This window comes from Hibiscus syriacus, unplaced genomic scaffold (assembly GCF_006381635.1).
Source record: "Hibiscus syriacus cultivar Baekdansim isolate YM2019G1 unplaced genomic scaffold, ASM638163v2 tig00110783_pilon, whole genome shotgun sequence".
NCBI lineage: Eukaryota > Viridiplantae > Streptophyta > Magnoliopsida > Malvales > Malvaceae > Hibiscus > Hibiscus syriacus.
The window spans coordinates 1,242,775-1,255,160 of record NW_024062861.1 but is presented as its reverse complement, the minus strand read 5'-3'; the positions used below and the strand labels follow the sequence as shown (position 1 = coordinate 1,255,160).

The window sequence follows — 12,386 nt, the reverse complement described above, 5'->3', positions numbered from 1 at the left end:
CTTCGAAACCAAAAATACAAAAGTAAGGATGACCTTAATTTAGCTGTTTAACATAAATTAATTGAATAAAAAAAATAAAATCTTTTTCTTAAGCTCCCAAGTTGTAATGTTTTCGGGGACGCGTAGATAATTGATTGGTTGGACGGGTCGGAGTCAAGCAGGCACGTGCGTGCTGACAATGTAGTACTTTTGACTGGTCTTTTCATTTTTTTATTTAACCGTGGTGAATAATGTTGTTTTAAGATTACTGCAGCTAATATTTTTAGATTAATGCAGTTTTATTTTGGATAAACTACATTTTTAGTATCTAAATTATCAGTATTATTTCGTTTTAGTACCTAAATTTTTATTTATTTTAAATGAAACAAAAAATAAATGTTAGGTATGATTTTGAAATAAATGAAAGTTTAGGTACTAAAACGAAAGAAAACTGATAGTTTAAGTACTAAAACAAAAAAAATAATAATTTAAGTACTAAATATATAGTTTACCCTGAATTAAACTAATCTAAAACACGGTAGGACTTAAACTCATAGCCTAAAAACTCCAATGTCTCCTTCAAACATAAATAATGCAATCAAATCTCGACATCTCCATGTAATGTCTCCTTTTAAAAAAAATATTATAACTGAAAGCATATCAGCAAGCACTTGGGGGATTATTATTCAGAATTATTAAAATTAATATGTTAAAATTTTAAAATAATTACAGGATTAAATAAAATATATGCTTTAAAATCACTACAAGTTTTATAAAAACTCTAAAGAAGACAAGAACATGTTTGTCATGGTCACAAGAAAAACACAATATTGATCATTAAACTTGTAAACATTCTTTCTTTAGTACTGCACGTTTATAATTATCAATTTGATAGTATAAAAACACATTTTTATGTCTTCGGGCACACTGTAAGACACTCTCAACGTCCACCCACTGGTTCGAAAACAACTTTATTCGTTCGAGTTCAAATGCATCATAAATATATTTTGATTTCATTCTCTTAGTTTCATTTTTCTATTAAAAATTATTAGGAATAATATACGTAAACGTGGTCGAAATCATTTTCATACCCTTCCTTTATTATTTGCTAGATTTTAAAACCTCAAACATCAATACCTCCTACTTAATTTTCTTTTAATTGGTTGGGAACAAGATTTTAATAATATTTATATTTATCTTTAAATGAGATTTAAAGTTCGGATCGTGATGTTATGAATAAAATAAATTGAGTTAAAAGATTTTTCTTGTATTACGCTGCTATCATATTCGATTCAAATAACAAATCAATTAATAGTTTTGATTTTGTAGAGAAAAGATAAGATGGGAGGATAGTTCCAACCAACATCAATAAATTATTATCATATTATGGCTATTTGAAGAAGGCAAGAGGCAATGTTTTGGACAACAATTTCAGTCATTTGGCAAGTGGACGTATAACTTATGAAGTTAGGCAAGCAAAATCCTCTCTTTGTCAAAGGATTCCCACCTAGCCAAATTTTCAATCACATATTATATATATCTCAAGAATCAATGCCCTTGCTAAAAGGAACACCAAAATTATAATCAAATATATATTTGAATAAAATAAGATTTTTTTTTCTTTGTTGTACTGTTGGTTTCAAGTGTTCGTCCTAATTAATATGAACCGATTCGTGTCACACACTTGGTTTTGATGGATAAGTATCCCAACATGGATTTTCAATATACACAAGGCCTTAAACTTGAAACATACTTAAACGATATCAATGTGCTTATTACTTGAACCAACCCGTTGATGATGAATAAGAATTTGATAGATACGCGAGTGTATATAGATTAGATTAGTGATATAAAGAAGCAAAAAAATGGGTGAAATTGGGAAGAATAAAGAGGGCGAGGGGAGATGGATGGACTTGAAGCAAATGGGATGGATTCAATGAGCTATCAGTAAATTCCTTTTGATCTTCAAGAATCACAGGACCACACACTTGTCTAGCTGTCCTGGTGGGGGGAGGAATGAATTATTGTCCTTTGAAATGTCAATTTTGATTAATCTGAATTCTTGTTTGATCCAAATCTTGGTATGTTTGGGCTTTGAATCTGAAACTTGAGAGGGCATCATCCATAGTTTAATGCACCCATAATATGATGTAATTGTGGGACAAGGTTTGAATGGTTAGACCCAATGACACCTTCAAGGAGGGCAGCTGCATGCATGAATCATTTATTGAATAAAATATTATGTAATATGCCAACTAGCACAGATCTTATAATTGCAGAAAACGAAATGTGTGTATAAAAAATTTCTTTATTCCGTGAAAAGTAATTGGGTTAGGAATTCGGAGTGGAAAAATAACTAAAGTAATATCAATATAAAATAAGACATACATATGAGATAAATTTAACGTGATTTGACATTGTCTACCTTCACGGGAAAGATGAACAATAATTCACTTTAAACATCAAGAACACGAAGAGTATAAGTACTCGCTTTTTATTCTCACCAGAATGAATGGAAGGTAGTATATGTTCAAAGACTTTCAACTATTTGACATTGAACGCTCATATCTCTGCATACATGGTGCTCGAATCTGGGACCTCAAGGAATAACAACAATTCTTTAACCATTGAGATCACTTGGTTCATACTAAATTAGAATTATGTATAATTATACATGTACAAGTTGTCAATAATTAAAATTTTGTTTCACTTAGAAATTTAATTTATTTTAAGAGGTAAAATTTAATTTATCTATATTGTACTATTAGGATTAAGTTTCTTAGAAGATGACATATAGGAGATAAAAGTTAATTAGGAAGAAAAGAAACCTAGTACATTCATTTTTCTTCTCCAGAACCTAAAACCACTCAACCAAAAAACCCACCTTCACCAAGATCAAAAACCTTACCTTGTTCAACACCTTCAAACCAAACACCATCTAAACCAACTCCTCCAACCAAAACATCATCCCACACTCAACTTGATATCAATAAGGGACTTCGTTTAGTTGGTGTATGTATGAGAAGTAGGTCTTCGAGTATTAGCGTTTACCTAGTTGAGTTGTACTCTTTTACTCTATATAGGTTTAGGGAGGTTTCTAATCAGGTACACAACTTAGGTTTTGGGATTGTATGATTAAATCCTTAATAAAATCATAATTACCCAGCAACAAGATAATAACAAGGAACTCCGTATCTATACCAAGAAGAGATGACCTACTGAAAATCTAGAGGATATCACACAAGTAAAAAATTGTCAAGAACCTGAACTAAAATTTCATACCTCGAAAATTAGCATATGTATGAAATATTCTCTGAGTGAACAACTTGTTCCTTTTGTTGATACTAAGAACTGCCTATTGTTTAGAGAAAAGGAGTTCGAAAATGCACTAATCATACAATTGAGAGATATGTAACTTATGAAAAACTATATTGTCATCAGTTCAAAAAGCATCGAAGATTCTAGCATGGAAAAAAGACTGTTAAAGGAGAAATTAAGACCTTAGAAAGTAATGGTACATAGATTCTCATAGAACTGCCAAAAGGAAAGAAAATAGTGGATTGCGAGTGGATATTCACATGTAAATAAAAAAGCAAATAGAAGCGTTGAGTTTTCAAAGCTAGATTGGTGGCAAAGGAAATGGATTGATTACCGGAAGACATTTCCTCGTGTCAAACCAAAGACAGTTTGACTACTGTTGTCTATGGAAGTAAATAAAGAGTGTTTTTTATATCAACTAGACATCAAGAATATGTTTTCAAATGAGGATCTTGAAGAAGAAGTTTAGATGGAGATATTTGCTAACAAATGAAACATTTGCTCAACTTCGACTAATATTCGCATGTTAGGTTCCAAATACATGGTTTCACTATCCTTTGTTATAAACTCATATACACTATAAGTACATTTCCAAATAATTGCACATATAACACAAACAAGCATGTCACACCCTAAATTAGGGCCTAAAATTTTCTTAAATTTATTCCGAGGATTAAATTGAAATTATAATTAAATTTGGGGATCATAGTAAAAATTTTGATTAAATTTGGGTCCAAATTAATAAAGCAACTAAAAATGGAGGACCTATAGTATAATTATACCATTTTAAAAATGTGGGTTTAAAATCCAAAAAATAACTTTCCATTTCTCTCTCTCTCTCTCTCCAACATTTCCTCTTTTAGTAGGAAATCTTTAATCGACGTTTCGTCGCCGATCGTTGTTCCGTTTTTGACACCTCCTACACCATCGTGTTCCTTGCATCATCCCGAGTCCACCAGTGTCCATTTTGTCTCCGTTGCCACTGGCGTGTGAGGAGGTGAGGAAGATCAAATTTTCGACATTGTGAAATCGAGCTCTCCACCGTTCACCGTTGTGAACCGAGCTTAGTAAGTGTCTCAAAACCCTTAAAATGAATATAGTAATTTTTCCATAATTTTTTTGACCCCCGAAGGCCTCCCACGCGTTGCCGCTGCGAGTAGGGAAGATCCACCCCTGGTGGACTTCTAGAAGTTGCCCGACCTGATCCGACCCGACCCGGTCTGACCCAAACCGAATCGATCAACTGTTGACCGTTGTCCGCCATTGGCTTTTTTCGAAAACCTTCATCTTGATATTTTTCGACATTATGAGTTCGATTTTATGGTATGTTTTGCCAAATTCTGACCCAAAAACCTTGAATCGAGCCCGTTAATCCAAAAATGCTTAGTATTTTTATCATTTTTGCTTATTTATTTGAGATTTGATAATGAAATATTGATTCAAGTATATATTTTTATGAAGGTATTCATGTTTCCCTGACCAAGGTCGATTAGATCTGGTGCTTCCTGTCTGTCAGATCCGCTCGATTCGCGTTCTTCGAGAGTTACTCGTAGGTTTTCGTAAATTGTTTAAATAGAGGTTATTATTATTCATATTAGGATTTCGATATAGATATTTTGATTCGTAGGATCTAGCGTTGTCGTGATCGTGATCGGAAGACTCGGTAGTAGGTTCCTTATCAGACTACTCAGACTGATACAGTGTGTTTCCTGATGTTACATTACTGTTTAAAACTATTTATCTGAACTATTTTAGATTTTTGATGATACTAAATATTTTTACGTCACAATACCTAATTTTCTGAATACTATTTATCTAATATCTGATTTACTGTATATTTCTGATATGATCTTTGGTTACTGTATTTCTATATATGATTTCTGAGTATAGAATATTTTCATGTTTTAATGGATTAAACTATCGTTTTCACTCGAATGCATACATGTTTATTACTGTCATTGGGGTATTACTGGAGGAAGTATATCAAGCCTAGTCTATGACTTATAAGACCTTACTGCATGCTCCTCTGCTTTGTGCACATGTAATTCCTTACCACATGTCCTTATGTTATATGTATAAGGCATTTACCAGTTGTACTTGTGAGTGTATGGTTATGGGAACCTATACATTTTGATGTTAAGATGGAAGTAGTATTCATATTTTTAAAACATGCTTGATGATTTGATTTTTACTGAAGTATTTTATCTGTATGTTTTTATACACCATAAAGAGCACACTGGGTTTTTTTTATCTCATTTTGTAAATTTTAACCTTTTCAAATAGTAGCAGACTGTAGATTAGCAGACTTGAGATCAGGAGGACCGACTACTCCTATTTTTGTATCACTGTATATCTTTATGTCTTTAGTTATACTTTGATGACACATGTTTTTATTACTGTCTTGATATATCTGTATTACCGGTATTTTGTTCTGTATATGTTTTATATGGTTTTCTGATATATATATATTGTCGTATGAATCTTTCTTATGGCTAATTCCATATTATATTATTATATGGATTTTAATGTTGTTCTATATATGAAAAGAATTTTTGAATACAATATGTAACCGTCTAGATTTGGTCATAACGTCCAGACCGAGTTTAAGAGGTTACAAAGTACCTGATATCACATAGCATTAGTTGTTCAAGTAGGAAATCCTAATATCACGTGGCATTGATAGCGATTACCTGTAACATGAGTACATGCGATTGTCCGTTCCCACATAACATCTGACATGATGGTGGAAGCTCGATTCCACATAACCTCGATAATAATTTCCACAAAAAGCCTCGAAATAAGGTTGTTCGGTTTCACATAGTATCAGACCAAGCATACATAAGAAATACATCACATAATTAGGTTCATAAACCTCAAAATCATATTTACCATATTAACTACACACGGAGGGTTCACAATTATTGATTCACAATTATCGAGTGAAGAAACTTTCTCTCACTTCAAATTGTGTCTCGTTCACGTATCTAGAACAGATTAAGCAAGGCACAAAGTCATTAAAAGCTTATGGTTTAAGAAGTATCATTTCACTTTCACATTATTTCACATTTGGCTCAGAAATGGCTTTCGCACTTTTGATTCTTACTCACTTATGGTTCTTGGTATTTAGGGGTATGTTCATACTTTCCCACCCTTATGAGTATCTTAATTCACAATAGCTCAATTAGGCCTTTTAAAGCTCGATCATTCGCTGTGGATCGTAATTTGGTTCCCGCGTTTAGTTTGGAAGTCAAACTTTGAGTTTTGAAGCTAGACTATATGTACCAGACAAACGGTATCAATGCTCAATCTTTGGGTATCGATACTCACATTGATGGAGTATTAATACCAGATTTAAGCTTGAAGCTTCATAATTATTTTAGGTATCGATATCTCTATACGAGTATCCACTCACTCTGAGTATTGGTATCAATTTCAGCCTTGAAGATCAAATAAATACCCTGATATCGATACTCAACCTTTGGTATTGATACTATACGAACAATATCATATCAAATAAACAATATCGATTCTTTATGCCATTTTTTGCTCAGATTTCTTCACACGTTCAAGGGATGTCACTATTGTTCCATAAATATCGCTACTAAAGCCCAAAAATAGTCATTTTCAAGCTCAAGAATCACTCCCAACCCCCTCTAAATACTCTAGTTTAAGCCCTACTTCATTTCCAAAGTTTATGGGGTTACTTAGGATCATTTATCACCTTTATAACACATGTTAACACATAATTAATACAAATTGAATCCAAAACATGCATCTACACTTAAAATACTCAATATGCTCAATAACCAACAAAGCATCACATTTAGGAAATACAAGTAGCGTTCAAAGTTTAATGTGTACTATCTTAATGTTTGAAACCCGAAATAAAACTTCTTGTTCAGCTTCCACCAAGTTGCTTCTTTTCATTGGCTCTAGAATGCTCTCATGCCTCTTGCACTTTTCCAATCCCAGATGAATCCTTTGGCCAAGAAAGATGCTACAATTAGTGTTTCCAAGCAAAATTTTAGGAGAGAAAAGAGTGTTGGGGGGGGGGGGAAATAGGAGGAAAATAAGCGTAAGACGAAGAGGGCGCATCTTTCTCCTATTCTCTTGGTCGGCTGACCTTACCAAGTTAATGTGAATTCATCCTTACCCTCAACTAAAAAAATCCTCTTTTTATGATTATATGAGGCCAATTAACACTCAATTATGCCCCCAACTTGGCCCAACGATTATAATTACTCAATTACATGGGTTCGTAGATCCCTCGGATCAACTCACACGTGTTAACTCAAAAATTCAGAACGTTACAATTTTGATTGAAAAAAAATTATTTCTTCTCTCAATTTCTTAATTTCTCGCAATATATACGTGACATGTTTATTTAATTACTGTAATTTACAAGTCTCATTGAGTTGAGTGTAGTTTGATATCAAATTAGACTCTTCAATTTTTTAGAGGAGAAATAAAAATTAGTGTATTTACGCCTTTAATTGCACTCTTTAATTTTATAATTAATATTATTTTAAGAATTAAATTTATATAAATGTGTAATTATCTTTTGCATAACCAAACATAACATAGAGAATTAAGATACAGTTACACTCTATCAGTCAAACATATATTAGTTATATTGTCATGTAATTACATTGTGGCATAAATCCACCCTAAATGGAACAATTAAAAAAAATATGAGATGCATTATGAATTAAAGCATATGAGATAATGATGATAGCATATTGAATATCTACCATTTTTGAAATATTTATGTAAATCTACTTAAAATTTTGAATCCATTTTTAATCTACAAATTATTCAAGTATTACTATTCAGATCTGAATCCAAATTAAATATTATTATTCTTCAAGTATTTAAATTCCTACAGGTTGAATTCAAAATTTTAAATCATGTTTAATATCTAAATCTACCAAAATTCGATTCCGTTAAAAATTGTATAACCAAGATCTGAGTCCCCTTGAAAGCAAACCCATTCTCTATTTCTATAATTCGGAGTTAGATATCAAATTCTACAATCTGTATCCAAACGATTAATTAGGGTAAGTACAATGTCGTATTTTTTTTAAAGATAATTCTCAACCATTTGACATTTATGGTGCTCGAACCCAAAACCTCAATAAATAACAATTCCTTTCCCGCCGAGATTACTTTATTCGTGCAAAAATAACAGCAAGACACTACGAAAAAGCAGGCATATGAGGGTAAGAACTTCAGTGCCATTTACAGAAATGGTAATGACAATCAACCTGAACTGTCAATTTTAATACCACTAGCTCCAAAAATTAAGGACCACAATATGCTCATTGATTTATTTATGTGGCTTGTTAGTAAGTTTCACTTCCCACTATTTCCTTAACCTCACTGTTTTAAATTCTTGATCTCAGTACTCGTTCCATGAATGTTTAAAGCATACCACATCGACTACAACTTCCAATAGAGAGAAAAGAACTCATCTTCAACCTTATCGAATTATGATAGAATTTGTTGCTTTAACATATTCTATTGCCTCAGGGTTAGGAGTTGCAGTAGAAAGAAGGCAGAAGCATGGCCATTAGTTCATTGCCAACACTTGTATGATGAGTCCAAGCTTTTCATCAAGGATTAAGAATAATTACAGCTACAAGATGCAAATTATGACAGTTTGAAGATTGATGATTCCTGAAACAAGTTCATGGTAGTCAACTCTACCAATCCTAAATCTGGCTTAAACATAAAATGAATTGGAAAATAGCTCCTGTATTTGGCAACACAAGTTGGTAGAATTTTTTAGACAAGTCCACCTAAATAATCTTGATCGACATCAGACAGAGAAAAAAAAGATGAGCAATTAATGACACATCGGATGTCATATTCATGCTAAGTGAAGTACCCTTTCTGCAAGCACTGGGTGGGTGCAAATTCATTGAAGAAAAGTAGTCCTGGTATGATAATTTAGGAATAATAAAGAGAGAAAAATATACGAGGTTCATATATGTTAGCAGATAGCAGGAAACATGCATGGTTGGGGCGGCCAGATTGGCCATTTATGTGCAACTATATTCTTTTAGAGAAACAAGAATTGATTCTTACTTGATCCAAGATGAAACTGGACATGTATGACTTTAACTTCTATGTTTAATTTTCACAAAGAAACCGATTGCCACTCCATCCAGAACTAGAGAAGAATAAAACAAATAAAATTTTCCTTGCAACATAATCAACAAACCTCTGAATCAAACAACAAATTAAGCCCAAAACCAAGCTACTAAGCTGTGTAGAGCTCCCACCTGCACATACCAAAGCAAAAAGAACAAAGCGCAAGACCATTAATAATTTTGTTGAAAACATTGCATGATGCAAGTTCAATAAATGGAAAGAATCTGAATCAAGGAAAGCACCTCTGTAATGAATTTGAGAGATGCAGTGCAGAAAGAAGGGGGCACAAACAAATTCCATTCAGTCCCTGTAGAATTCTGAAAACCAAAGTATCCATCTTTTCTCACTAATTTTCTTTTTCCTTCTTTTCCCATTATACAATACTGAAAAATTACAAGAAAAAAAGTCATCCTCTCTCAGGAATGGTACTATTTATAACTTTACTGCCCTGATCCCTGGGAATCATCCTTAGAAGTGGGTTGTTGCTGGTGCTGGAGCACCCTAGCCTGCCCCATCTGCTGATAAATTTGGCTTAAAGCTTGATGATTTAGAACCCCTATATGACCATCTTGAGACAACCCAAGTTCCAAACCAGGGAACTGCTGGTTAGCCGCTCCCAAGATTGAGGTGAAGCTCATCTGACCAATATTAGTAGCTGGCAAGTCAAAACCAGGAAACCCAATCTTTTGCAAATAATTAGAGCTTCAGTGCCTAAATTTGTTGTAGATGTAGCAGATGAGGACTGAAATCCATAACCACTGACTGAGGGACATAAACCTGTTGCTACTTGATGGGGTCTCCCCATTGCCCAACTGGTCCAACTGCTCCCTATATTGGACCCCCCTAAATCTTCCATCTTTGGTGCAACCCTGCAGATAGAGAGGCCCCTTGATGCGAAACTGAGCCTCCAGCTGCTGCCAAGGCCGATGCCGGTATGGTTCCGCTCCCCGTGGCGGCTATTATTGATGGTTCGGCTTGTTGTAACAACCACTGTATCGTTTCCCCATCGGATTTGTGACCCAATTCCCTGGTCAACTGAAAGATTCTAGCTGCACATAAAGCAGGCATCCTTATTCTCCTACCTCTTCCTTCAACTTTGGTATGTCTGTCTTTGTTGGAACTTCTCTTAGGACCCAACTGTTGTTTCTTCCCTTCTTCTTTATCTGCAACAGTCTGGGGATCCTTGCTTTCAGCAGCCTTGTTCTCTCCCATGATCTGACTGTGTTGTTGTTGTGCCACTGGCAGGCTCAAGAAGTTGGATACTTGAGCTGGAGTCCGCTTGGAGTCCTTGGGATCCATGAACAGGTAGGGTGGGGGCAAATTAAAGCAATAAACAACAAAAGCTTCTTAGATTGAAGAAGGTGACCTGAAAAGTCCTAGACTTTCGTGAGTTTTCACTGTTTTTGGCATGGAATGTGACAGACAAAACTATTTATTATAATATGTCTTTAAAAAAATATAAATTATACCTTTTTTTCTCATTTATGTGATTAATTTTTTTTCCTTCTATTAATGTAGATGTTTAATGTTATAAAATTATCATTTAAAGTATTTCAAAAATAATAGACATTAAAAAATATATGTTAAATAATGGGTGTTCTTTTATTTTTTTAATATATTTTAAAAATATAAAATTAATATTTTAAATTACTTTAAAAAAAATTAAAAATAAATTTTTAAAAGAATATAAATACAACACGGTTTTTAACTTTTTTTTAACGAATATTATAATTAAGACACTTAAAATGTATAATATTATACACATACCCAAAATGTCAAAAAAAGATTATCTTGGTTTTACTACATGTCTTTTTTTTTACTCCCTTTTGTTCCTCTAGTGGACGGTTTTTGACTAACATTTCTGATTTAATAGCAACTTTAACTGCCAATTTCAGCTCAACAACACAAACTATACGCCCATTATTTCAATAGATTGATGGATTCCTTACCTTTCTCTTCCCTACATGCTACTCCATTATTGCAGCAGGCAAAATATTGGTTCCATGATCACCTCTTGTAAGGGACTCAACTGCCCACGTTGATCAATCATTCTTTGACATACCTGGGATCCTGCCTTGCACAGGTTAGACCAATCTTTCCGATGTCATTAAAACAAAAATTTATTTATGCATGAAATTAATCAAGGGATCACTACCCTCAAACTCTAAAAACTGGAGGACTTTCAGTTGCAGAATCTTCCCAAATAAATATATATAATGAAAATGGCTCCTTGAGCTGAGTCCCCAAAACCTCGGTTGGTGGGACATCGTCAACCTCAAAATAAAATCCCTGTTATAATATAGGATAAACTAGAATATAGGCCATTAAACTATTGGGTCATTTTTTTCACTAGTGGACTATGAATTTTATTAATAAGGTCAGTAAACTGTTAAAATGGATTCAATTAGGTCACTGACTATCGACTATTAAGAAATTGATGACGTGATACTTAAATGCATTTATATAATTACATTTAATCCTTATTATTTATACATTATTTTGATTTAATATAATAAATTTAATATTCTAATCAATAATGAGAAATGTCATCATTTATTGGAAGAAAAATACATGACACAAGAATGGATAAGAGATCAAAACCAGTGGTAGGATAAATTAAGGTCAGACCTAACCATTGAACCAATATCTTTAATTAGGTGTTGGTTCAATGGTTAGGCATGACCTTAACTTTTCAAACCACTTAGGTTTGATTCCTCGTTCTCCATTCTTGTGTCATTTGTTTTCCTCCAATAAAATAGTGACATTTATAGTGATATGTATCATTATGATTGACTAATTAAAATTATGGAATTAAATTAAATCAAATGTAAAATTATACATTTTTTCTTAACTACCGCATCATAAAATTTCGTTAACAACTAATTGTTAGTGGCTTGATTGAAATAAGTTAATGATCTAATTAAAAAAATTCATAG

General features: G+C 33.1%; 1 pseudogene; it reads right to left on the bottom strand.

Annotated features, from left to right (window-relative positions):
• Positions 1 to 9,420: 9,420 nt before the first annotated feature.
• Positions 9,421 to 10,886, bottom strand: LOC120140276 (annotated as a pseudogene).
• Positions 10,887 to 12,386: the final 1,500 nt, after the last annotated feature.